At 55.2% G+C, this 27038-nt stretch overlaps 1 long non-coding RNA gene across 2 annotated transcripts in view; it reads right to left on the bottom strand.

The window, feature by feature from the left end:
- Nucleotides 1-3398: 3398 nt before the first annotated feature.
- LOC105311426 overlaps nucleotides 3399-27038 on the bottom strand; it is a 44471-nt gene continuing 20831 nt past the window's right edge. For both annotated transcript variants that reach the window (XR_002778861.1, XR_897675.2), the window contains 6 exons: nucleotides 23407-23564; nucleotides 19390-19547; nucleotides 15392-15549; nucleotides 11394-11551; nucleotides 7404-7561; nucleotides 3399-3542 (listed from right to left, as the gene is read on the bottom strand). This is a non-coding gene — a long non-coding RNA (uncharacterized LOC105311426). The remainder of the gene's footprint in view (nucleotides 3543-7403; nucleotides 7562-11393; nucleotides 11552-15391; nucleotides 15550-19389; nucleotides 19548-23406; nucleotides 23565-27038) is intronic.

Below are 27038 nucleotides of genomic sequence, written 5' to 3'. Positions count from 1 at the left end.
CCAGGGCTGTTCCTTGAATATTGATAGATACTGCACCTACCTTAGGACTCAGAATTAATCCGTGCCCATTAGAGAAAATTGAGAAAGCCCACAAAGGTACAAAGGAATAAAAAAAGACCCAGCAGCTCACTTTCCCAGGGACTCAGGACTGCGAGATCCTGAGCAGGGGACCTAGAAAGGGCAGGGTGCACGGGCTCTCTCCGAGTCAAGTCGCCCTTTCTGCTATGGGAGTGCTAACGCTGAACTTGCTTGTCATACTTGATTCGAGCTTACTTCACCTATCACCACGCTCCTTGGGCATACAAACGAACAAATCGATAAACAAAAATAAAGAAATGAACGAATGAGGAAATCAATCAATCGATCGATCGATCAATGGATAAAAAACGCTTGTAATTTCACTCTGTTCAAATCCTTGGGTCGCTTCAGGTTTGGGCTCTGATTTGTGGATCTCGGTTTCTTTTCTCTTTCCTCTTTCTCTTTTTATCGTTTTTCTTTGGCGATGCTAAAAACATGTTGCCACGAACACCTGTTCTACACGATGTAACATATCTCTGCATCTGTATCTGAGTCCATATCTTGGCGAAATTAGATGAATATTTCTACCGTGCAGATCCCAAACAGCGTTCTGCTCAGCGGCTGCAGGATGTATAGATCTAGCAGATAGTGTCGACTTGTCCTTCGGAAAGTTGTAGCACTTCATGTTTGGCAACCAACGCACGAGGACACGTTTCCCATCCGCGATCCGATCCTGCACACTAGCGGCTGTCAGCGATCACTTTCTTTTCACGCTGGGCAACTTGTAAGGTAGAAAATGATCGGCCGTGACCGTTTCGGTTTGCATTTCTTTGATTCTGAGTAAGGTTCCACATCTTCTTCCTGTCTGCTAGTCGTGTGTGTTTCCTCGTACCCCTCTGTGGACGTCCTCATTTTCGATTGCCTGTTTAACCGTTCGATTCTTAATTTTTGCATTTGGATTTTCCGCTCTGCCAGAATCGGGTACGTGAGACCTTTCTCGTGTCTGTTGCCAATATGCGCCTCAATGATCACTTTCTAACCCTTTACCTCTGTTTCTCATCTTTTGGGTTGGGTTCGATTTGATTTGGTTTGGGTGGCAGCGCTCTTGTTTGGATTTGTTTCGTCTTCCTTTGGCCGTGCAGGCCTTTCTCACTGTTCCATAGGACACAAAATTGTTAACCTGTTCCCTTCAGGGTCTGGATGCTGATCACGTCAGAAAGGAAACTTCATACAGCTGAGCCAAACAATGGGCGGCCGGAGGGTGTGGCCTAAAGAGGCCTGGAGGCGGGGGAAGTGGACGACGGGGCGGGGCCGTGGCCTGAGCCGCTTCCAGGCCCAGAAACCTTTCCCAGGGCTGGCTGCCCTCGCCCCTTCCCTGGCTAACGGTTCCGCCCTTTCCCCAATGGGCTGGACACGCCCTCTCCCCGGAGACCCCTCGGGGCCCCCGCGAACCAGCGGGGACCCTCTCCATGCGACTTCCCCAGCCAGATCTGCCCCGGACGGCCATCACCAAGCTGAACCCGGTGGCTCATCTCAACTGGCTTCCCCCGACACTGGACGCTGGACGCCGGGGACCGCGTCGTCCTCGCCCTGACCTGCTCCCGTTCCCGAGGCGGGCACACAGTCGTTTGGCGAGAAACGACTCTTCCATCCCGGGATACTCGACCTCACGCCGGCGACACTCGGGCCCGGTCGACGCGCCGTGCGGGGCTGTGGCGCGCGGCGCAGGCCGTTAACGGCATCCCCGTTAACGGCTGCCGTTAACGGCCTCTGCCCATCAGAAGCCAGCAGCACCCTGTGTTCCGGCCAAGCCCAAGTGTCCCCAGGCATCTCCCACTGACCACTGGGGCCCAGATCCGCACTGACAGGCACTGCTTCAGGACACGGGTGACCGAATAAAGGGATCCCGTTCAGCTGGTCACCGTGGTGACGCGGATGAAGCGGCACGAGGCCATTTTTCTCAGAGTCCAAACACACACGAGGTCGTTGGCGAAGGCCGACCGCGCTCTCCGTGCTCCACGCATCCTCACGCCTCTAGCGGAAACCACAGCCAAGCCATCCGCGCGCGGCGCGCTCCTGCCAGCCGGCCTGCGGCCCCGACACGCCGTCTGCGCCGGCGCTGCTCGCCACTGACGCCCCTTCGCCGAGGTCCGGTCACCCCGACCCGGGCATCTCGGCTCCTCCAACACCGGCTCCCCGCTCCCCGCTCCCCGCTCCCCGCTCCCCGCTCCCCGTGCTCAGGGTCGGACGCTGGGCCAGGCCCCAGGCGGCCCGCACCCCGTGCACGTTTTCATCACAGCCGTGAGCGGGCGCCACGGACCGAGATCTTCCCGTGGGCCGGCACCGGCCCCCAGCACACACGCCTCATCTCACTCCGCCACAGCCCCGCCAGCTCATCCCGCTCTTAGCGAGGGATCTGAGGCCGAGCCGCAGGTACCATTTGGCCACAGGTCCCAGCACTCGGAAGCCGCAGCGGCACGATTGCAAGCCAGCTCTTTCCGACTCCGAGTGGAGCCCTTCTGGGCCGAGCGACCTGGCCCGAGCGCCCCTCACACTGCGGTCCGTCGGCGGGTCAGCTGGCACGGGGACGAAGCTCCTCCCACCGGCCCGGGACCGCGGCTTCTCGGCGTCCCGGCGTCCTCTGCTCCCCCGCTCACACCTACTCGCACCAGGCAGACTCCCTCCTCGTCACCGGAAACTGGGAACCATCAAACCCCTTCCCAAATGCAGGACAGAACCGTCCTCATTACCATTCTTGGGCATTCTCAACTAGTGAAGTTCATTCGTCTGTTTTCAAGGAGGAGGAGGAGGAGGAGGAGGAGGACGAGGACGAGGAGGAGGACAGAAGGAGAAGACGCAGGTGGAAATTATGGGCAGGGATCCTTTCCAACGAGTCCAGGAGACAAGAAATTCGAATGGTGGCTGAGGCCCTAGACAAGCCGAAGGGGACAGGCCCCAACAAAAGACCCGTGATTCTCGGTGTTGACAAACCAACTGAAATGCTGAGCGATAGCAAGTGTGTGAATCATTTTCATGTAGAAATAAATCGTAACAGAGCATGTAAAATTAACTAGGTCTATATCCACACGGGTCAATCTAGAAATCGAAATAAAGCGAATAAAGCATATGCACCGGAAACTACCTTGATGGGGAGAATTTCAAAACTCGAGCAAGACTATAGTGTCCATGGAACCACCTTCTGAAGGAAAGACTGAGATCAAGGGTAGGAAACCTGAAAACCAACTTTAGGTCATGGGGAGTTAGGGATCAAAGGAGAGATGTTCGTTCCGTAGAGAGACCTTGCAACCGGCCTGCCACCTCTTCCGGCTTGAAAACTTACGAAGCGACGATGGCAAAAACACTCACCTGGATCAGATGTGAGGGAGGACCGCTTGCGTGACCGTCTCACTTTTTATGCACAGGACACTTTCGATCGTGGAAAGCCAGTGAAGACAGCCTAAATGGCCACGTGGCAATGCCTTAGGCGCGTTCCAATGCGTCCACCGGCTGGAACACGAGGCAACCTTTCGAAAACATACATCAAAAACAAAAAAAAAATAAAAAATTAGAGAAACGGAAAAAGGCTCCAGAGACATTTGAGTTGAAAGGGCAGGTGATAAAACGATTGCGCAGGGGGCACATTTCATTTCCAAATGTGTGCATGCCTCTATCCATCACATACGCCGAAACCTGAAGATAAACGCCAGTTCGTCAACCTTGCTTGGATCGGCAGAGCGTGTCTCCAGGGGACTTGTGTTTTCTCCTATATATCAATTCCTGCAGCGAGTATATAGTCAATGGATCGGAAAAGCACAAGTCATGACGAATCTTTTCAGTAAGGAACATGGCAAAAGAACTGAGCTCTTAGCAGCAGTGTTCACCTGCAGACCAAAGGGGATTTGCGTTTGGTGCGCTTCTGCTGCCCTCCAGTGGAAGCACAGAAGAATGCATCGTGACTGTGGAGTAAAACATCACATCCAGGGCTGTTCCTTGAATATTGATAGATACTGCACCTACCTTAGGACTCAGAATTAATCCGTGCCCATTAGAGAAAATTGAGAAAGCCCACAAAGGTACAAAGGAATAAAAAAAGACCCAGCAGCTCACTTTCCCAGGGACTCAGGACTGCGAGATCCTGAGCAGGGGACCTAGAAAGGGCAGGGTGCACGGGCTCTCTCCGAGTCAAGTCGCCCTTTCTGCTATTGGAGTGCTAACGCTGAACGTGCTTGTCATACTTGATTCGAGCTTACTTCACCTATCACCACGCTCCTTGGGCATACAAACGAACAAATCCATAAACAAAAATAAAGAAATGAACGAATGAGGAAATCGATCGATCGATCGATCGATCAATGGATAAAAAATGCTTGTAATTTCACCCCGTTCAAATCCTTGGGTCGCTTCGGGTTTGGGCTCCGATTTGTGGATCTCGGTTTCTTTTCTCTTTCCTCTTTCTCTTTTTATCGTTTTTCTTTGGCGATGCTAAAAACATGTTGCCACGAACACCTGTTCTACACGATGTAACATATCTCTGCATCTGTATCTGAGTCCATATCTTGGCGAAATTAGATGAATATTTCTACCGTGCAGATCCCAAACAGCGTTCTGCTCAGCGGCTGCAGGATGTATAGATCTAGCAGATAGTGTCGACTTGTCCTTCGGAAAGTTGTAGCACTTCATGTTTGGCAACCAACGCACGAGGACACGTTTCCCATCCGCGATCCGATCCTGCACACTAGCGGCTGTCAGCGATCACTTTCTTTTCACGCTGGGCAACTTGTAAGGTAGAAAATGATCGGCCGCGACCGTTTCGGTTTGCATTTCTTTGATTCTGAGTAAGGTTCCACATCTTCTTCCTGTCTGCTAGTCGTGTGTGTTTCCTCGTACCCCTCTGTGGACGTCCTCATTTTCGATTGCCTGTTTAACCGTTCGATTCTTAATTTTTGCATTTGGATTTTCCGCTCTGCCAGAATCGGGTACGTGAGACCTTTCTCGTGTCTGTTGCCAATATCCGCCTCAATGATCACTTTCTAACCCTTTACCTCTGTTTCTCATCTTTTGGGTTGGGTTCGATTTGATTTGGTTTGGGTGGCAGTGCTCTGGTTTGGATTTGTTTCGTCTTCCTTTGGCCGTGCAGGCCTTTCTCACTGTTCCATAGGACACAAAATTGTTAACCTGTTCCCTTCAGGGTCTGGATGCTGATCACGTCAGAAAGGAAACTTCATACAGCTGAGCCAAACAATGGGCGGCCGGAGGGTGTGGCCTAAAGAGGCCTGGAGGCGGGGGAAGTGGACGACGGGGCGGGGCCATGGCCTGAGCCGCTTCCAGGCCCAGAAACCTTTCCCAGGGCTGGCTGCCCTCGCCCCTGCCCTGGCTAACGGTTCCGCCCTTTCCCCAGGGGCTGGACACGCCCTCTCCCCGGAGACCCCTCGGGGCCCCCGCGAACCAGCGGGGACCCTCTCCTTGCGACTTCCCCAGCCCGATCTGCCCCGGACGGCGATCACCAAGCTGAACCCGGTGGCTCATCTCAACTGGCTTCCCCCGACACTGGCCGCTGGACGCCGGGGACCGCGTCGTCCTCGCCCTGACCTGCTCCCGTTCCCGAGGCGGGCACACAGTCGTTTGGCGAGAAACGACTCTTCCATCCCGGGATACTCGACCTCACGCCGGCGACACTCGGGCCCGGTCGACGCGCCGTGCGGGGCTGTGGCGCGCGGCGCAGGCCGTTAACGGCATCCCCGTTAACGGCTGCCGTTAACGGCCTCTGCCCATCAGAAGCCAGCAGCACCCGGTGTTCGGGCCAAGCCCAAGTGTCCCCAGGCATCTCCCACTGACCACTGGGGCCCAGATCCGCACTGACAGGCACTGCTTCAGGACACGGGTGACCGAATAAAGGGATCCCGTTCAGCTGGTCACCGTGGTGACGCGGATGAAGCGGCACGAGGCCATTTTTCTCAGAGTCCAAACACACACGAGGTCGTTGGCGAAGGCCGACCGCGCTCTCCGTGCTCCACGCATCCTCACGCCTCTAGCGGAAACCACAGCCAAGCCATCCGCGCGCGGCGCGCTCCTGCCAGCCGGCCTGCGGCCCCGACACGCCGTCTGCGCCGGCGCTGCTCGCCACTGACGCCCCTTCGCCGAGGTCCGGTCACCCCGACCCGGGCATCTCGGCTCCTCCAACACCGGCTCCCCGCTCCCCGCTCCCCGCTCCCCGCTCCCCGCTCCCCGCTCCCCGTGCTCAGGGTCGGACGCTGGGCCAGGCCCCAGGCGGCCCGCACCCCGTGCACGTTTTCATCACAGCCGTGAGCGGGCGCCACGGACCGAGATCTTCCCGTGGGCCGGCACCGGCCCCCAGCACACACGCCTCATCTCACTCCGCCACAGCCCCGCCAGCTCATCCCGCTCTTAGCGAGGGATCTGAGGCCGAGCCGCAGGTACCATTTGGCCACAGGTCCCAGCACTCGGAAGCCGCAGCGGCACGATTGCAAGCCAGCTCTTTCCGACTCCGAGTGGAGCCCTTCTGGGCCGAGCGACCTGGCCCGAGCGCCCCTCACACTGCGGTCCGTCGGCGGGTCAGCTGGCACGGGGACGAAGCTCCTCCCACCGGCCCGGGACCGCGGCTTCTCGGCGTCCCGGCGTCCTCTGCTCCCCTGCTCACACCTACTCGCACCAGGCAGACTCCCTCCTCGTCACCGGAAACTGGGAACCATCAAACCCCTTCCCAAATGCAGGACAGAACCGTCCTCATTACCATTCTTGGGCATTCTCAACTAGTGAAGTTCATTCGTCTGTTTTCAAGGAGGAGGAGGAGGAGGAGGAGGAGGAGGAGGAGGAGGAGGAGGAAGAGGACGAGGAGGAGGACAGAAGGAGAAGACGCAGGTGGAAATTATGGGCAGGGATCCTTTCCAACGAGTCCAGGAGACAAGAAATTCGAATGGTGGCTGAGGCCCTAGACAAGCCGAAGGGGACAGGCCCCAACAAAAGACCCGTGATTCTCGGTGTTGACAAACCAACTGAAATGCTGAGCGATAGCAAGTGTGTGAATCATTTTCATGTAGAAAGAAATCGTAACAGAGCATGTAAAATTAACTAGGTCTATATCCACACGGGTCAATCTAGAAATCGAAATAAAGCGAATAAAGCATATGCACCGGAAACTACCTTGATGGGGAGAATTTCAAAACTCGAGCAAGACTATAGTGTCCATGGAACCACCTTCTGAAGGAAAGACTGAGATCAAGGGTAGGAAACCTGAAAACCAACTTTAGGTCATGGGGAGTTAGGGATCAAAGGAGAGATGTTCGTTCCGTAGAGAGACCTTGCAACCGGCCTGCCACCTCTTCCGGCTTGAAAACTTACGAAGCAACGATGGCAAAAACACTCACCTGGATCAGATCTGAGGGAGGACCACTTGCGTGACTGTTTCACTTTTTATGCACAGGACACTTTCGATCGTGGAAAGCCAGTGAAGACAGCCTAAATGGCCACGTGGCAATGCCTTAGGCGCGTTCCAATGCGTCCACCGGCTGGAACACGAGGCAACCTTTCGAAAACATACATCAAAAACAAAAAAATAAAACATTAGAGAAACGGAAAAAGGCTCCAGAGACATCTGAGTTGAAAGGGCAGGTGATAAAACGATTGCGCAGGGGGCACATTTCATTTCCAAATGTGTGCATGCCTCTATCCATCACATACGCCGAAACCTGAAGATAAACGCCATTTCGTCAACCTTGCTTGGATCGGCAGAGCGTGTCTCCAGGGGACTTGTGTTTTCTCCTATATATCAATTCCTGCAGCGAGTATATAGTCAATGGATCGGAAAAGCACAAGGCATGACGAATCTTTTCAGTAAGGAACATGGCAAAAGAACTGAGCTCTTAGCAGCAGTGTTCACCTGCAGACCAAAGAGGATTTGCGTTTGGTGTGCTTCTGCTGCCCTCCAGTGGAAGCACAGAAGAATGCATCGTGACTGTGGAGTAAAACATCACATCCAGGGCTGTTCCTTGAATATTGATAGATACTGCACCTACCTTAGGACTCGGAATTAATCCGTGCCCATTAGAGAAAATTGAGAAAGCCCACAAAGGTACAAAGGAATAAAAAAAGACCCAGCAGCTCACTTTCCCAGGGACTCAGGACTGCGAGATCCTGAGCAGGGGACCTAGAAAGGGCAGGGTGCACGGGCTCTCTCCGAGTCAAGTCGCCCTTTCTGCTATTGGAGTGCTAACGCTGAACGTGCTTGTCATACTTGATTCGAGCTTACTTCACCTATCACCACGCTCCTTGGGCATACAAACGAACAAATCGATAAACAAAAATAAAGAAATGAACGAATGAGGAAATCAATCAATCGATCGATCGATCAATGGATAAAAAATGCTTGTAATTTCACCCCGTTCAAATCCTTGGGTCGCTTCAGGTTTGGGCTCTGATTTGAGGATCTCGGTTTCTTTTCTCTTTCCTCTTTCTCTTTTTATCGTTTTTCTTTGGCGATGCTAAAAACATGTTGCCACGAACACCTGTTCTACACGATGTAACATATCTCTGCATCTGTATCTGAGTCCATATCTTGGCGAAATTAGATGAATATTTCTACCGTGCAGATCCCAAACAGCGTTCTGCTCAGCGGCTGCAGGATGGATAGATCTAGTAGATAGTGTCGACTTGTCCTTCGGAAAGTTGTAGCACTTCATGTTTGGCAACCAACGCACGAGGACACGTTTCCCATCCGCGATCCGATCCTGCACACTAGCGGCTGTCAGCGATCACTTTCTTTTCACGCTGGGCAACTTGTAAGGTAGAAAATGATCGGCCGTGACCCTTTCGGTTTGCATTTCTTTGATTCTGAGTAAGGTTCCACATCTTCTTCCTGTCTGCTAGTCGTGTGTGTTTCCTCGTACCCCTCTGTGGACGTCCTCATTTTCGATTGCCTGTTTAACCGTTCGATTCTTAATTTTTGCATTTGGATTTTCCGCTCTGCCAGAATCGGGTACGTGAGACCTTTCTCGTGTCTGTTGCCAATATCCGCCTCAATGATCACTTTCTAACCCTTTACCTCTGTTTCTCATCTTTTGGGTTGGGTTCGATTTGATTTGGTTTGGGTGGCAGTGCTCTGGTTTGGATTTGTTTCGTCTTCCTTTGGCCGAGCAGGCCTTTCTCACTGTTCCATAGGACACAAAATTGTTAACTTGTTCCCTTCAGGGTCTGGATGCTGATCACGTCAGAAAGGAAACTTCATACAGCTGAGCCAAACAATGGGCGGCCGGAGGGTGTGGCCTAAAGAGGCCTGGAGGCGGGGGAAGTGGACGACGGGGCGGGGCCATGGCCTGAGCCGCTTCCAGGCCCAGAAACCTTTCCCAGGGCTGGCTGCCCTCGCCCCTTCCCTGGCTAACGGTTCCGCCCTTTCCCCAGCGGCTGGACACGCCCTCTCCCCGGAGACCCCTCGGGCCCCCGCGAACCAGCGGGGACCCTCTCCATGCGACTTCCCCAGCCCGATCTGCCCCGGACGGCCATCACCAAGCTGAACCCGGTGGCTCATCTCAACTGGCTTCCCCCGACACTGGACGCTGGACGCCGGGGACCGCGTCGTCCTCGCCCTGACCTGCTCCCGTTCCCGAGGCGGGCACACAGTCGTTTGGCGAGAAACGACTCTTCCATCCCGGGATACTCGACCTCACGCCGGCGACACTCGGGCCCGGTCGACGCGCCGTGCGGGGCTGTGGCGCGCGGCGCAGGCCGTTAACGGCATCCCCGTTAACGGCTGCCGTTAACGGCCTCTGCCCATCAGAAGCCAGCAGCACCCTGTGTTCGGGCCAAGCCCAAGTGTCCCCAGGCATCTCCCACTGACAACTGCGGCCCAGATCCGCACTGACAGGCACTGCTTCAGGACACGGGTGACCGAATAAAGGGATCCCGTTCAGCTGGTCACCGTGGTGACGCGGATGAAGCGGCACGAGGCCATTTTTCTCAGAGTCCAAACACACACGAGGTCGTTGGCGAAGGCCGACCGCGCTCTCCGTGCTCCACGCATCCTCACGCCTCTAGCGGAAACCACAGCCAAGCCATCCGCGCGCGGCGCGCTCCTGCCAGCCGGCCTGCGGCCCCGACACGCCGTCTGCGCCGGCGCTGCTCGCCACTGACGCCCCTTCGCCGAGGTCCGGTCACCCCGACCCGGGCATCTCGGCTCCTCCAACACCGGCTCCCCGCTCCCCGCTCCCCGTGCTCAGGGTCGGACGCTGGGCCAGGCCCCAGGCGGCCCGCACCCCGTGCACGTTTTCATCACAGCCGTGAGCGGGCGCCACGGACCGAGATCTTCCCGTGGGCCGGCACCGGCCCCCAGCACACACGCCTCATCTCACTCCGCCACAGCCCCGCCAGCTCATCCCGCTCTTAGCGAGGGATCTGAGGCCGAGCCGCAGGTACCATTTGGCCACAGGTCCCAGCACTCGGAAGCCGCAGCGGCACGATTGCAAGCCAGCTCTTTCCGACTCCGAGTGGAGCCCTTCTGGGCCGAGCGACCTGGCCCGAGCGCCCCTCACACTGCGGTCCGTCGGCGGGTCAGCTGGCACGGGGACGAAGCTCCTCCCACCGGCCCGGGACCGCGGCTTCTCGGCGTCCCGGCGTCCTCTGCTCCCCCGCTCACACCTACTCGCACCAGGCAGACTCCCTCCTCGTCACCGGAAACTGGGAACCATCAAACCCCTTCCCAAATGCAGGACAGAACCGTCCTCATTACCATTCTTGGGCATTCTCAACTAGTGAAGTTCATTCGTCTGTTTTCAAGGAGGAGGAGGAGGAGGAGGAAGAGGAGGAGGAGGAGGAGGAGGAGGACGAGGACGAGGAGGAGGACAGAAGGAGAAGACGCAGGTGGAAATTATGGGCAGGGATCCTTTCCAACGAGTCCAGGAGACAAGAAATTCGAATGGTGGCTGAGGCCCTAGACAAGCCGAAGGGGACAGGCCCCAACAAAAGACCCGTGATTCTCGGTGTTGACAAACCAACTGAAATGCTGAGCGACAGCAAGTGTGTGAATCATTTTCATGTAGAAAGAAATCGTAACAGAGCATGTAAAATTAACTAGGTCTATATCCACACGGGTCAATCTAGAAATCGAAATAAAGCGAATAAAGCATATGCACCGGAAACTACCTTGATGGGGAGAATTTCAAAACTCGAGCAAGACTATAGTGTCCATGGAACCACCTTCTGAAGGAAAGACTGAGATCAAGGGTAGGAAACCTGAAAACCAACTTTAGGTCATGGGGAGTTAGGGATCAAAGGAGAGATGTTCGTTCCGTAGAGAGACCTTGCAACCGGCCTGCCACCTCTTCCGGCTTGAAAACTTAAGAAGCGACGATGGCAAAAACACTCACCTGGATCAGATCTGAGGGAGGACCACTTGCGTGACTGTCTCACTTTTTATGCACAGGACACTTTCGATCGTGGAAAGCCAGTGAAGACAGCCTAAATGGCCACGTGGCAATGCCTTAGGCGCGTTCCAATGCGTCCACCGGCTGGAACACGAGGCAACCTTTCGAAAACATACATCAAAAACAAAAAAATAAAACATTAGAGAAACGGAAAAAGGCTCCAGAGACATCTGAGTTGAAAGGGCAGGAGATAAAACGATTGCGCGGGGGGCACATTTCATTTCCAAATGTGTGCATGCCTCTATCCATCACATACGCCGAAACCTGAAGATAAACGCCAGTTCGTCAACCTTGCTTGGATCGGCAGAGCGTGTCTCCAGGGGACTTGTGTTTTCTCCTATATATCAATTCCTGCAGCGAGTATATAGTCAATGGATCGGAAAAGCACAAGTCATGACGAATCTTTTCAGTAAGGAACATGGCAAAAGAACTGAGCTCTTAGCAGCAGTGTTCACCTGCAGACCAAAGAGGATTTGCGTTTGGTGCGCTTCTGCTGCCCTCCAGTGGAAGCACAGAAGAATGCATCGTGACTGTGGAGTAAAACATCACATCCAGGGCTGTTCCTTGAATATTGATAGATACTGCACCTACCTTAGGACTCAGAATTAATCCGTGCCCATTAGAGAAAATTGAGAAAGCCCACAAAGGTACAAAGGAATAAAAAAAGACCCAGCAGCTCACTTTCCCAGGGACTCAGGACTGCGAGATCCTGAGCAGGGGACCTAGAAAGGGCAGGGTGCACGGGCTCTCTCCGAGTCAAGTCGCCCTTTCTGCTATTGGAGTGCTAACGCTGAACGTGCTTGTCATACTTGATTCGAGCTTACTTCACCTATCACCACGCTCCTTGGGCATACAAACGAACAAATCGATAAACAAAAATAAAGAAATGAACGAATGAGGAAATCAATCGATCGATCGATCGATCGATCAATGGATAAAAAATGCTTGTAATTTCACCCCGTTCAAATCCTTGGGTCGCTTCAGGTTTGGGCTCCGATTTGTGGATCTCGGTTTCTTTTCTCTTTCCTCTTTCTCTTTTTATCGTTTTTCTTTGGCGATGCTAAAAACATGTTGCCACGAACACCTGTTCTACACGATGTAACATATCTCTGCATCTGTATCTGAGTCCATATCTTGGCGAAATTAGATGAATATTTCTACCGTGCAGATCCCAAACAGCGTTCTGCTCAGCGGCTGCAGGATGGATAGATCTAGTAGATAGTGTCGACTTGTCCTTCGGAAAGTTGTAGCACTTCATGTTTGGCAACCAACGCACGAGGACACGTTTCCCATCCGCGATCCGATCCTGCACACTAGCGGCTGTCAGCGATCACTTTCTTTTCACGCTGGGCAACTTGTAAGGTAGAAAATGATCGGCCGGTGACCCTTTCGGTTTGCATTTCTTTGATTCTGAGTAAGGTTCCACATCTTCTTCCTGTCTGCTAGTCGTGTGTGTTTCCTCGTACCCCTCTGTGGACGTCCTCATTTTCGATTGCCTGTTTAACCGTTCGATTCTTAATTTTTGCATTTGGATTTTCCGCTCTGCCAGAATCGGGTACGTGAGACCTTTCTCGTGTCTGTTGCCAATATCCGCCTCAATGATCACTTTCTAACCCTTTACCTCTGTTTCTCATCTTTTGGGTTGGGTTCGATTTGATTTGGCTTGGGTGGCAGTGCTCTTGTTTGGATTTGTTTCGTCTTCCTTTGGCCGTGCAGGCCTTTCTCACTGTTCCATAGGACACAAAATTGTTAACCTGTTCCCTTCAGGGTCTGGATGCTGATCACGTCAGAAAGGAAACTTCATACAGCTGAGCCAAACAATGGGCGGCCGGAGGGTGTGGCCTAAAGAGGCCTGGAGGCGGGGGAAGTGGACGACGGGGCGGGGCCATGGCCTGAGCCGCCTCCAGGCCCAGAAACCTTTCCCAGGGCTGGCTGCCCTCGCCCCTTCCCTGGCTAACGGTTCCGCCCTTTCCCCAGCGGCTGGACACGCCCTCTCCCCGGAGACCCCTCGGGCCCCCGCGAACCAGCGGGGACCCTCTCCATGCGACTTCCCCAGCCCGATCTGCCCCGGACGGCCATCACCAAGCTGAACCCGGTGGCTCATCTCAACTGGCTTCCCCCGACACTGGACGCTGGACGCCGGGGACCGCGTCGTCCTCGCCCTGACCTGCTCCCGTTCCCGAGGCGGGCACACAGTCGTTTGGCGAGAAACGACTCTTCCATCCCGGGATACTCGACCTCACGCCGGCGACACTCGGGCCCGGTCGACGCGCCGTGCGGGGCTGTGGCGCGCGGCGCAGGCCGTTAACGGCATCCCCGTTAACGGCTGCCGTTAACGGCCTCTGCCCATCAGAAGCCAGCAGCACCCTGTGTTCGGGCCAAGCCCAAGTGTCCCCAGGCATCTCCCACTGACCACTGGGGCCCAGATCCGCACTGACAGGCACTGCTTCAGGACACGGGTGACCGAATAAAGGGATCCCGTTCAGCTGGTCACCGTGGTGACGCGGATGAAGCGGCACGAGGCCATTTTTCTCAGAGTCCAAACACACACGAGGTCGTTGGCGAAGGCCGACCGCGCTCTCCGTGCTCCACGCATCCTCACGCCTCTAGCGGAAACCACAGCCAAGCCATCCGCGCGCGGCGCGCTCCTGCCAGCCGGCCTGCGGCCCCGACACGCCGTCTGCGCCGGCGCTGCTCGCCACTGACGCCCCTTCGCCGAGGTCCGGTCACCCCGACCCGGGCATCTCGGCTCCTCCAACACCGGCTCCCCGCTCCCCGCTCCCCGCTCCCCGCTCCCCGCTCCCCGCTCCCCGTGCTCAGGGTCGGACGCTGGGCCAGGCCCCAGGCGGCCCGCGCACGTTTTCATCACAGCCGTGAGCGGGCGCCACGGACCGAGATCTTCCCGTGGGCCGGCACCGGCCCCCAGCACACACGCCTCATCTCACTCCGCCACAGCCCCGCCAGCTCATCCCGCTCTTAGCGAGGGATCTGAGGCCGAGCCGCAGGTACCATTTGGCCACAGGTCCCAGCACTCGGAAGCCGCAGCGGCACGATTGCAAGCCAGCTCTTTCCGACTCCGAGTGGAGCCCTTCTGGGCCGAGCGACCTGGCCCGAGCGCCCCTCACACTGCGGTCCGTCGGCGGGTCAGCTGGCACGGGGACGAAGCTCCTCCCACCGGCCCGGGACCGCGGCTTCTCGGCGTCCCGGCGTCCTCTGCTCCCCTGCTCACACCTACTCGCACCAGGCAGACTCCCTCCTCGTCACCGGAAACTGGGAACCATCAAACCCCTTCCCAAATGCAGGACAGAACCGTCCTCATTACCATTCTTGGGCATTCTCAACTAGTGAAGTTCATTCGTCTGTTTTCAAGGAGGAGGAGGAGGAGGAGGAGGAGGAGGAAGAGGACGAGGAGGAGGACAGAAGGAGAAGACGCAGGTGGAAATTATGGGCAGGGATCCTTTCCAACGAGTCCAGGAGACAAGAAATTCGAATGGTGGCTGAAGCCCTAGACAAGCCGAAGGGGACAGGCCCCAACAAAAGACCCGTGATTCTCGGTGTTGACAAACCAACTGAAATGCTGAGCGATAGCAAGTGTGTGAATCATTTTCATGTAGAAAGAAATCGTAACAGAGCATGTAAAATTAACTAGGTCTATATCCACACGGGTCAATCTAGAAATCGAAATAAAGCGAATAAAGCATATGCACCGGAAACTACCTTGATGGGGAGAATTTCAAAACTCGAGCAAGACTATAGTGTCCATGGAACCACCTTCTGAAGGAAAGACTGAGATCAAGGGTAGGAAACCTGAAAACCAACTTTAGGTCATGGGGAGTTAGGGATCAAAGGAGAGATGTTCGTTCCGTAGAGAGACCTTGCAACCGGCCTGCCACCTCTTCCGGCTTGAAAACTTACGAAGCGACGATGGCAAAAACACTCACCTGGATCAGATGTGAGGGAGGACCGCTTGCGTGACCGTCTCACTTTTTATGCACAGGACACTTTCGATCGTGGAAAGCCAGTGAAGACAGCCTAAATGGCCACGTGGCAATGCCTTAGGCGCGTTCCAATGCGTCCACCGGCTGGAACACGAGGCAACCTTTCGAAAACATACATCAAAAACAAAAAAAATAAAACATTAGAGAAACGGAAAAAGGCTCCAGAGACATCTGAGTTGAAAGGGCAGGTGATAAAACGATTGCGCAGGGGGCACATTTCATTTCCAAATGTGTGCATGCCTCTATCCATCACATACGCCTAAACCTGAAGATAAACGCCAGTTCTCAACCTTGCTTGGATCGGCAGAGCGTGTCTCCAGGGGACTTGTGTTTTCTCCTATATATCAATTCCTGCAGCGAGTATATAGTCAATGGATCGGAAAAGCACAAGGCATGACGAATCTTTTCAGTAAGGAACATGGCAAAAGAACTGAGCTCTTAGCAGCAGTGTTCACCTGCAGACCAAAGAGGATTTGCGTTTGGTGCGCTTCTGCTGCCCTCCAGTGGAAGCACAGAAGAATGCATCGTGACTGTGGAGTAAAACATAACATCCAGGGCTGTTCCTTGAATATTGATAGATACTGCACCTACCTTAGGACTCGGAATTAATCCGTGCCCATTAGAGAAAATTGAGAAAGCCCACGAAGGTACAAAGGAATAAAAAAAGACCCAGCAGCTCACTTTCCCAGGGACTCAGGACTGCGAGATCCTGAGCAGGGGACCTAGAAAGGGCAGGGTGCACGGGCTCTCTCCGAGTCAAGTCGCCCTTTCTGCTATTGGAGTGCTAACGCTGAACTTGCTTGTCATACTTGATTCGAGCTTCCTTCACCTATCACCACGCTCCTTGGGCATACAAACGAACAAATCGATAAACAAAAATAAAGAAATGAACGAATGAGGAAATCAATCAATCGATCGATCGATCAATGGATAAAAAATGCTTGTAATTTCACCCCGTTCAAATCCTTGGGTCGCTTCAGGTTTGGGCTCTGATTTGGGGATCTCAGTTTCTTTTCTCTTTCCTCTTTCTCTTTTTATCGTTTTTCTTTGGCGATGCTAAAAACATGTTGCCACGAACACCTGTTCTACACGATGTAACATATCTCTGCATCTGTATCTGAGTCCATATCTTGGCGAAATTAGATGAATATTTCTACCGTGCAGATCCCAAACAGCGTTCTGCTCAGCGGCTGCAGGATGTATAGATCTAGCAGATAGTGTCGACTTGTCCTTCGGAAAGTTGTAGCACTTCATGTTTGGCAACCAACGCACGAGGACACGTTTCCCATCCGCGATCCGATCCTGCACACTAGCGGCTGTCAGCGATCACTTTCTTTTCACGCTGGGCAACTTGTAAGGTAGAAAATGATCGGCCGCGACCGTTTCGGTTTGCATTTCTTTGATTCTGAGTAAGGTTCCACATCTTCTTCCTGTCTGCTAGTCGTGTGTGTTTCCTCGTACCCCTCTGTGGACGTCCTCATTTTCGATTGCCTGTTTAACCGTTCGATTCTTAATTTTTGCATTTGGATTTTCCGCTCTGCCAGAATCGGGTACGTGAGACCTTTCTCGTGTCTGTTGCCAATATGCGCCTCAATGATCACTTTCTAACCCTTTACCTCTGTTTCTCATCTTTTGGGTTGGGTTCGATTTGATTTGGTTTGGGTGGCAGCGCTCTTGTTTGGATTTGTTTCGTCTTCCTTTGGCCGTGCAGGCCTTTCTCACTGTTCCATAGGACACAAAATTGTTAACCTGTTCCCTTCAGGGTCTGGATGCTGATCACGTCAGAAAGGAAACTTCATACAGCTGAGCCAAACAATGGGCGGCCGGAGGGTGTGGCCTAAAGAGGCCTGGAGGCGGGGGAAGTGGACGACGGGGCGGGGCCATGGCCTGAGCCGCTTCCAGGCCCAGAAACCTTTCCCAGGGCTGGCTGCCCTCGCCCCTTCCCTGGCTAACGGTTCCGCCCTTTCCCCAATGGGCTGGACACGCCCTCTCCCCGGAGACCCCTCGGGGCCCCCGCGAACCAGCGGGGACCCTCTCCATGCGACTTCCCCAGCCAGATCTGCCCCGGACGGCCATCACCAAGCTGAACCCGGTGGCTCATCTCAACTGGCTTCCCCCGACACTGGACGCTGGACGCCGGGGACCGCGTCGTCCTCGCCCTGACCTGCTCCCGTTCCCGAGGCGGGCACACAGTCGTTTGGCGAGAAACGACTCTTCCATCCCGGGATACTCGACCTCACGCCGGCGACACTCGGGCCCGGTCGACGCGCCGTGCGGGGCTGTGGCGCGCGGCGCAGGCCGTTAACGGCATCCCCGTTAACGGCTGCCGTTAACGGCCTCTGCCCATCAGAAGCCAGCAGCACCCTGTGTTCGGGCCAAGCCCAAGTGTCCCCAGGCATCTCCCACTGACCACTGGGGCCCAGATCCGCACTGACAGGCACTGCTTCAGGACACGGGTGACCGAATAAAGGGATCCCGTTCAGCTGGTCACCGTGGTGACGCGGATGAAGCGGCACGAGGCCATTTTTCTCAGAGTCCAAACACACACGAGGTCGTTGGCGAAGGCCGACCGCGCTCTCCGTGCTCCACGCATCCTCACGCCTCTAGCGGAAACCACAGCCAAGCCATCCGCGCGCGGCGCGCTCCTGCCAGCCGGCCTGCGGCCCCGACACGCCGTCTGCGCCGGCGCTGCTCGCCACTGACGCCCCTTCGCCGAGGTCCGGTCACCCCGACCCGGGCATCTCGGCTCCTCCAACACCGGCTCCCCGCTCCCCGCTCCCCGTGCTCAGGGTCGGACGCTGGGCCAGGCCCCAGGCGGCCCGCACCCCGTGCACGTTTTCATCACAGCCGTGAGCGGGCGCCACGGACCGAGATCTTCCCGTGGGCCGGCACCGGCCCCCAGCACACACGCCTCATCTCACTCCGCCACAGCCCCGCCAGCTCATCCCGCTCTTAGCGAGGGATCTGAGGCCGAGCCACAGGTACCATTTGGCCACAGGTCCCAGCACTCGGAAGCCGCAGCGGCACGATTGCAAGCCAGCTCTTTCCGACTCCGAGTGGAGCCCTTCTGGGCCGAGCGACCTGGCCCGAGCGCCCCTCACACTGCGGTCCGTCGGCGGGTCAGCTGGCACGGGGACGAAGCTCCTCCCACCGGCCCGGGACCGCGGCTTCTCGGCGTCCCGGCGTCCTCTGCTCCCCCGCTCACACCTACTCGCACCAGGCAGACTCCCTCCTCGTCACCGGAAACTGGGAACCATCAAACCCCTTCCCAAATGCAGGACAGAACCGTCCTCATTACCATTCTTGGGCATTCTCAACTAGTGAAGTTCATTCGTCTGTTTTCAAGGAGGAGGAGGAGGAGGAGGAAGAGGAGGAGGAGGAGGAGGAGGAGGAGGAGGAAGAGGACGAGGAGGAGGACAGAAGGAGAAGACGCAGGTGGAAATTATGGGCAGGGATCCTTTCCAACGAGTCCAGGAGACAAGAAATTCGAATGGTGGCTGAGGCCCTAGACAAGCCGAAGGGGACAGGCCCCAACAAAAGACCCGTGATTCTCGGTGTTGACAAACCAACTGAAATGCTGAGCGATAGCAAGTGTGTGAATCATTTTCATGTAGAAAGAAATCGTAACAGAGCATGTAAAATTAACTAGGTCTATATCCACACGGGTCAATCTAGAAATCGAAATAAAGCGAATAAAGCATATGCACCGGAAACAACCTTGATGGGGAGAATTTCAAAACTCGAGCAAGACTATAGTGTCCATGGAACCACCTTCTGAAGGAAAGACTGAGATCAAGGGTAGGAAACCTGAAAACCAACTTTAGGTCATGGGGAGTTAGGGATCAAAGGAGAGATGTTCGTTCCGTAGAGAGACCTTGCAACCGGCCTGCCACCTCTTCCGGCTTGAAAACTTAAGAAGCGACGATGGCAAAAACACTCACCTGGATCAGATCTGAGGGAGGACCACTTGCGTGACTGTCTCACTTTTTATGCACAGGACACTTTCGATCGTGGAAAGCCGGTGAAGACAGCCTAAATGGCCACGTGGCAATGCCTTAGGCGCGTTCCAATGCGTCCACCGGCTGGAACACGAGGCAACCTTTCGAAAACATACATCAAAAACAAAAAAAAATAAAAAATTAGAGAAACGGAAAAGGGCTCCAGAGACATTTGAGTTGAAAGGGCAGGAGATAAAACGATTGCGCGGGGGGCACATTTCATTTCCAAATGTGTGCATGCCTCTATCCATCACATACGCCGAAACCTGAAGATAAACGCCAGTTCGTCAACCTTGCTTGGATCGGCAGAGCGTGTCTCCAGGGGACTTGTGTTTTCTCCTATATATCAATTCCTGCAGCGAGTATATAGTCAATGGATCGGAAAAGCACAAGTCATGACGAATCTTTTCAGTAAGGAACATGGCAAAAGAACTGAGCTCTTAGCAGCAGTGTTCACCTGCAGACCAAAGGGGATTTGCGTTTGGTGCGCTTCTGCTGCCCTCCAGTGGAAGCACAGAAGAATGCATCGTGACTGTGGAGTAAAACATCACATCCAGGGCTGTTCCTTGAATATTGATAGATACTGCACCTACCTTAGGACTCAGAATTAATCCGTGCCCATTAGAGAAAATTGAGAAAGCCCACAAAGGTACAAAGGAATAAAAAAAGACCCAGCAGCTCACTTTCCCAGGGACTCAGGACTGCGAGATCCTGAGCAGGGGACCTAGAAAGGGCAGGGTGCACGGGCTCTCTCCGAGTCAAGTCGCCCTTTCTGCTATTGGAGTGCTAACGCTGAACGTGCTTGTCATACTTGATTCGAGCTTACTTCACCTATCACCACGCTCCTTGGGCATACAAACGAACAAATCGATAAACAAAAATAAAGAAATGAACGAATGAGGAAATCAATCGATCGATCGATCGATCGATCAATGGATAAAAAATGCTTGTAATTTCACCCCGTTCAAATCCTTGGGTCGCTTCAGGTTTGGGCTCCGATTTGTGGATCTCGGTTTCTTTTCTCTTTCCTCTTTCTCTTTTTATCGTTTTTCTTTGGCGATGCTAAAAACATGTTGCCACGAACACCTGTTCTACACGATGTAACATATCTCTGCATCTGTATCTGAGTCCATATCTTGGCGAAATTAGATGAATATTTCTACCGTGCAGATCCCAAACAGCGTTCTGCTCAGCGGCTGCAGGATGTATAGATCTAGCAGATAGTGTCGACTTGTCCTTCGGAAAGTTGTAGCACTTCATGTTTGGCAACCAACGCACGAGGACACGTTTCCCATCCGCGATCCGATCCTGCACACTAGCGGCTGTCAGCGATCACTTTCTTTTCACGCTGGGCAACTTGTAAGGTAGAAAATGATCGGCCGTGACCCTTTCGGTTTGCATTTCTTTGATTCTGAGTAAGGTTCCACATCTTCTTCCTGTCTGCTAGTCGTGTGTGTTTCCTCGTACCCCTCTGTGGACGTCCTCATTTTCGATTGCCTGTTTAACCGTTCGATTCTTAATTTTTGCATTTGGATTTTCCGCTCTGCCAGAATCGGGTACGTGAGACCTTTCTCGTGTCTGTTGCCAATATCCGCCTCAATGATCACTTTCTAACCCTTTACCTCTGTTTCTCATCTTTTGGGTTGGGTTCGATTTGATTTGGTTTGGGTGGCAGTGCTCTTGTTGGATTTGTTTCGTCTTCCTTTGGCCGTGCAGGCCTTTCTCACTGTTCCATAGGACACAAAATTGTTAACCTGTTCCCTTCAGGGTCTGGATGCTGATCACGTCAGAAAGGAAACTTCATACAGCTGAGCCAAACAATGGGCGGCCGGAGGGTGTGGCCTAAAGAGGCCTGGAGGCGGGGGAAGTGGACGACGGGGCGGGGCCATGGCCTGAGCCGCTTCCAGGCCCAGAAACCTTTCCCAGGGCTGGCTGCCCTCGCCCCTGCCCTGGCTAACGGTTCCGCCCTTTCCCCAGGGGCTGGACACGCCCTCTCCCCGGAGACCCCTCGGGGCCCCCGCGAACCAGCGGGGACCCTCTCCTTGCGACTTCCCCAGCCCGATCTGCCCCGGACGGCGATCACCAAGCTGAACCCGGTGGCTCTTCTCAACTGGCTTCCCCCGACACTGGCCGCTGGACTCCGGGGACCGCGTCGTCCTCGCCCTGACCTGCTCCCGTTCCCGAGGCGGGCACACAGTCGTTTGGCGAGAAACGACTCTTCCATCCCGGGATACTCGACCTCACGCCGGCGACACTCGGGCCCGGTCGACGCGCCGTGCGGGGCTGTGGCGCGCGGCGCAGGCCGTTAACGGCATCCCCGTTAACGGCTGCCGTTAACGGCCTCTGCCCATCAGAAGCCAGCAGCACCCTGTGTTCGGGCCAAGCCCAAGTGTCCCCAGGCATCTCCCACTGACCACTGGGGCCCAGATCCGCACTGACAGGCACTGCTTCAGGACACGGGTGACCGAATAAAGGGATCCCGTTCAGCTGGTCACCGTGGTGACGCGGATGAAGCGGCACGAGGCCATTTTTCTCAGAGTCCAAACACACACGAGGTCGTTGGCGAAGGCCGACCGCGCTCTCCGTGCTCCACGCATCCTCACGCCTCTAGCGGAAACCACAGCCAAGCCATCCGCGCGCGGCGCGCTCCTGCCAGCCGGCCTGCGGCCCCGACACGCCGTCTGCGCCGGCGCTGCTCGCCACTGACGCCCCTTCGCCGAGGTCCGGTCACCCCGACCCGGGCATCTCGGCTCCTCCAACACCGGCTCCCCGCTCCCCGCTCCCCGCTCCCCGCTCCCCGCTCCCCGTGCTCAGGGTCGGACGCTGGGCCAGGCCCCAGGCGGCCCGCACCCCGTGCACGTTTTCATCACAGCCGTGAGCGGGCGCCACGGACCGAGATCTTCCCGTGGGCCGGCACCGGCCCCCAGCACACACGCCTCATCTCACTCCGCCACAGCCCCGCCAGCTCATCCCGCTCTTAGCGAGGGATCTGAGGCCGAGCCGCAGGTACCATTTGGCCACAGGTCCCAGCACTCGGAAGCCGCAGCGGCACGATTGCAAGCCAGCTCTTTCCGACTCCGAGTGGAGCCCTTCTGGGCCGAGCGACCTGGCCCGAGCGCCCCTCACACTGCGGTCCGTCGGCGGGTCAGCTGGCACGGGGACGAAGCTCCTCCCACCGGCCCGGGACCGCGGCTTCTCGGCGTCCCGGCGTCCTCTGCTCCCCTGCTCACACCTACTCGCACCAGGCAGACTCCCTCCTCGTCACCGGAAACTGGGAACCATCAAACCCCTTCCCAAATGCAGGACAGAACCGTCCTCATTACCATTCTTGGGCATTCTCAACTAGTGAAGTTCATTCGTCTGTTTTCAAGGAGGAGGAGGAGGAGGAGGAAGAGGAGGAGGAGGAGGAGGAGGAGGACGAGGACGAGGAGGAGGACAGAAGGAGAAGACGCAGGTGGAAATTATGGGCAGGGATCCTTTCCAACGAGTCCAGGAGACAAGAAATTCGAATGGTGGCTGAGGCCCTAGACAAGCCGAAGGGGACAGGCCCCAACAAAAGACCCGTGATTCTCGGTGTTGACAAACCAACTGAAATGCTGAGCGATAGCAAGTGTGTGAATCATTTTCATGTAGAAAGAAATCGTAACAGAGCATGTAAAATTAACTAGGTCTATATCCACACGGGTCAATCTAGAAATCGAAATAAAGCGAATAAAGCATATGCACCGGAAACTACCTTGATGGGGAGAATTTCAAAACTCGAGCAAGACTATAGTGTCCATGGAACCACCTTCTGAAGGAAAGACTGAGATCAAGGGTAGGAAACCTGAAAACCAACTTTAGGTCATGGGGAGTTAGGGATCAAAGGAGAGATGTTCGTTCCGTAGAGAGACCTTGCAACCGGCCTGCCACCTCTTCCGGCTTGAAAACTTAAGAAGCGACGATGGCAAAAACACTCACCTGGATCAGATGTGAGGGAGGACCGCTTGCGTGACCGTCTCACTTTTTATGCACAGGACACTTTCGATCGTGGAAAGCCAGTGAAGACAGCCTAAATGGCCACGTGGCAATGCCTTAGGCGCGTTCCAATGCGTCCACCGGCTGGAACACGAGGCAACCTTTCGAAAACATACATCAAAAACAAAAAAAAATAAAACATTAGAGAAACGGAAAAAGGCTCCAGAGACATCTGAGTTGAAAGGGCAGGTGATAAAACGATTGCGCAGGGGGCACATTTCATTTCCAAATGTGTGCATGCCTCTATCCATCACATACGCCTAAACCTGAAGATAAACGCCAGTTCTCAACCTTGCTTGGATCGGCAGAGCGTGTCCCCAGGGGACTTGTGTTTTCTCCTATATATCAATTCCTGCAGCGAGTATATAGTCAATGGATCGGAAAAGCACAAGTCATGACGAATCTTTTCAGTAAGGAACATGGCAAAAGAACTGAGCTCTTAGCAGCAGTGTTCACCTGCAGACCAAAGAGGATTTGCGTTTGGTGTGCTTCTGCTGCCCTCCAGTGGAAGCACAGAAGAATGCATCGTGACTGTGGAGTAAAACATCACATCCAGGGCTGTTCCTTGAATATTGATAGATACTGCACCTACCTTAGGACTCAGAATTAATCCGTGCCCATTAGAGAAAATTGAGAAAGCCCACAAAGGTACAAAGGAATAAAAAAAGACCCAGCAGCTCACTTTCCCAGGGACTCAGGACTGCGAGATCCTGAGCAGGGGACCTAGAAAGGGCAGGGTGCACGGGCTCTCTCCGAGTCAAGTCGCCCTTTCTGCTATTGGAGTGCTAACGCTGAACGTGCTTGTCATACTTGATTCGAGCTTACTTCACCTATCACCACGCTCCTTGGGCATACAAACGAACAAATCGATAAACAAAAATAAAGAAATGAACGAATGAGGAAATCAATCGATCGATCGATCGATCGATCAATGGATAAAAAATGCTTGTAATTTCACCCCGTTCAAATCCTTGGGTCGCTTCAGGTTTGGGCTCCGATTTGTGGATCTCGGTTTCTTTTCTCTTTCCTCTTTCTCTTTTTATCGTTTTTCTTTGGCGATGCTAAAAACATGTTGCCACGAACACCTGTTCTACACGATGTAACATATCTCTGCATCTGTATCTGAGTCCATATCTTGGCGAAATTAGATGAATATTTCTACCGTGCAGATCCCAAACAGCGTTCTGCTCAGCGGCTGCAGGATGGATAGATCTAGTAGATAGTGTCGACTTGTCCTTCGGAAAGTTGTAGCACTTCATGTTTGGCAACCAACGCACGAGGACACGTTTCCCATCCGCGATCCGATCCTGCACACTAGCGGCTGTCAGCGATCACTTTCTTTTCACGCTGGGCAACTTGTAAGGTAGAAAATGATCGGCCGCGACCGTTTCGGTTTGCATTTCTTTGATTCTGAGTAAGGTTCCACATCTTCTTCCTGTCTGCTAGTCGTGTGTGTTTCCTCGTACCCCTCTGTGGACGTCCTCATTTTCGATTGCCTGTTTAACCGTTCGATTCTTAATTTTTGCATTTGGATTTTCCGCTCTGCCAGAATCGGGTACGTGAGACCTTTCTCGTGTCTGTTGCCAATATGCGCCTCAATGATCACTTTCTAACCCTTTACCTCTGTTTCTCATCTTTTGGGTTGGGTTCGATTTGATTTGGTTTGGGTGGCAGCGCTCTTGTTTGGATTTGTTTCGTCTTCCTTTGGCCGTGCAGGCCTTTCTCACTGTTCCATAGGACACAAAATTGTTAACCTGTTCCCTTCAGGGTCTGGATGCTGATCACGTCAGAAAGGAAACTTCATACAGCTGAGCCAAACAATGGGCGGCCGGAGGGTGTGGCCTAAAGAGGCCTGGAGGCGGGGGAAGTGGACGACGGGGCGGGGCCATGGCCTGAGCCGCTTCCAGGCCCAGAAACCTTTCCCAGGGCTGGCTGCCCTCGCCCCTTCCCTGGCTAACGGTTCCGCCCTTTCCCCAATGGGCTGGACACGCCCTCTCCCCGGAGACCCCTCGGGGCCCCCGCGAACCAGCGGGGACCCTCTCCATGCGACTTCCCCAGCCAGATCTGCCCCGGACGGCCATCACCAAGCTGAACCCGGTGGCTCATCTCAACTGGCTTCCCCCGACACTGGACGCTGGACGCCGGGGACCGCGTCGTCCTCGCCCTGACCTGCTCCCGTTCCCGAGGCGGGCACACAGTCGTTTGGCGAGAAACGACTCTTCCATCCCGGGATACTCGACCTCACGCCGGCGACACTCGGGCCCGGTCGACGCGCCGTGCGGGGCTGTGGCGCGCGGCGCAGGCCGTTAACGGCATCCCCGTTAACGGCTGCCGTTAACGGCCTCTGCCCATCAGAAGCCAGCAGCACCCTGTGTTCGGGCCAAGCCCAAGTGTCCCCAGGCATCTCCCACTGACCACTGGGGCCCAGATCCGCACTGACAGGCACTGCTTCAGGACACGGGTGACCGAATAAAGGGATCCCGTTCAGCTGGTCACCGTGGTGACGCGGATGAAGCGGCACGAGGCCATTTTTCTCAGAGTCCAAACACACACGAGGTCGTTGGCGAAGGCCGACCGCGCTCTCCGTGCTCCACGCATCCTCACGCCTCTAGCGGAAACCACAGCCAAGCCATCCGCGCGCGGCGCGCTCCTGCCAGCCGGCCTGCGGCCCCGACACGCCGTCTGCGCCGGCGCTGCTCGCCACTGACGCCCCTTCGCCGAGGTCCGGTCACCCCGACCCGGGCATCTCGGCTCCTCCAACACCGGCTCCCCGCTCCCCGCTCCCCGCTCCCCGCTCCCCGCTCCCCGCTCCCCGTGCTCAGGGTCGGACGCTGGGCCAGGCCCCAGGCGGCCCGCACCCCGTGCACGTTTTCATCACAGCCGTGAGCGGGCGCCACGGACCGAGATCTTCCCGTGGGCCGGCACCGGCCCCCAGCACACACGCCTCATCTCACTCCGCCACAGCCCCGCCAGCTCATCCCGCTCTTAGCGAGGGATCTGAGGCCGAGCCGCAGGTACCATTTGGCCACAGGTCCCAGCACTCGGAAGCCGCAGCGGCACGATTGCAAGCCAGCTCTTTCCGACTCCGAGTGGAGCCCTTCTGGGCCGAGCGACCTGGCCCGAGCGCCCCTCACACTGCGGTCCGTCGGCGGGTCAGCTGGCACGGGGACGAAGCTCCTCCCACCGGCCCGGGACCGCGGCTTCTCGGCGTCCCGGCGTCCTCTGCTCCCCTGCTCACACCTACTCGCACCAGGCAGACTCCCTCCTCGTCACCGGAAACTGGGAACCATCAAACCCCTTCCCAAATGCAGGACAGAACCGTCCTCATTACCATTCTTGGGCATTCTCAACTAGTGAAGTTCATTCGTCTGTTTTCAAGGAGGAGGAGGAGGAGGAGGAGGAGGACGAGGACGAGGAGGAGGACAGAAGGAGAAGACGCAGGTGGAAATTATGGGCAGGGATCCTTTCAATTATGGGCAGGGATCCTTTCCAACGAGTCCAGGAGACAAGAAATTCGAATGGTGGCTGAGGCCCTAGACAAGCCGAAGGGGACAGGCCCCAACCAAAGACCCGTG

Source organism: Pteropus vampyrus, unplaced genomic scaffold (assembly GCF_000151845.1).
Source record: "Pteropus vampyrus isolate Shadow unplaced genomic scaffold, Pvam_2.0 Scaffold1000003901, whole genome shotgun sequence".
Classification (NCBI taxonomy): Eukaryota; Metazoa; Chordata; class Mammalia; order Chiroptera; family Pteropodidae; genus Pteropus; species Pteropus vampyrus.
The sequence above is the reverse complement of the archived record's forward strand: the minus strand, read 5'-3'. Positions and strand labels throughout refer to the sequence as shown.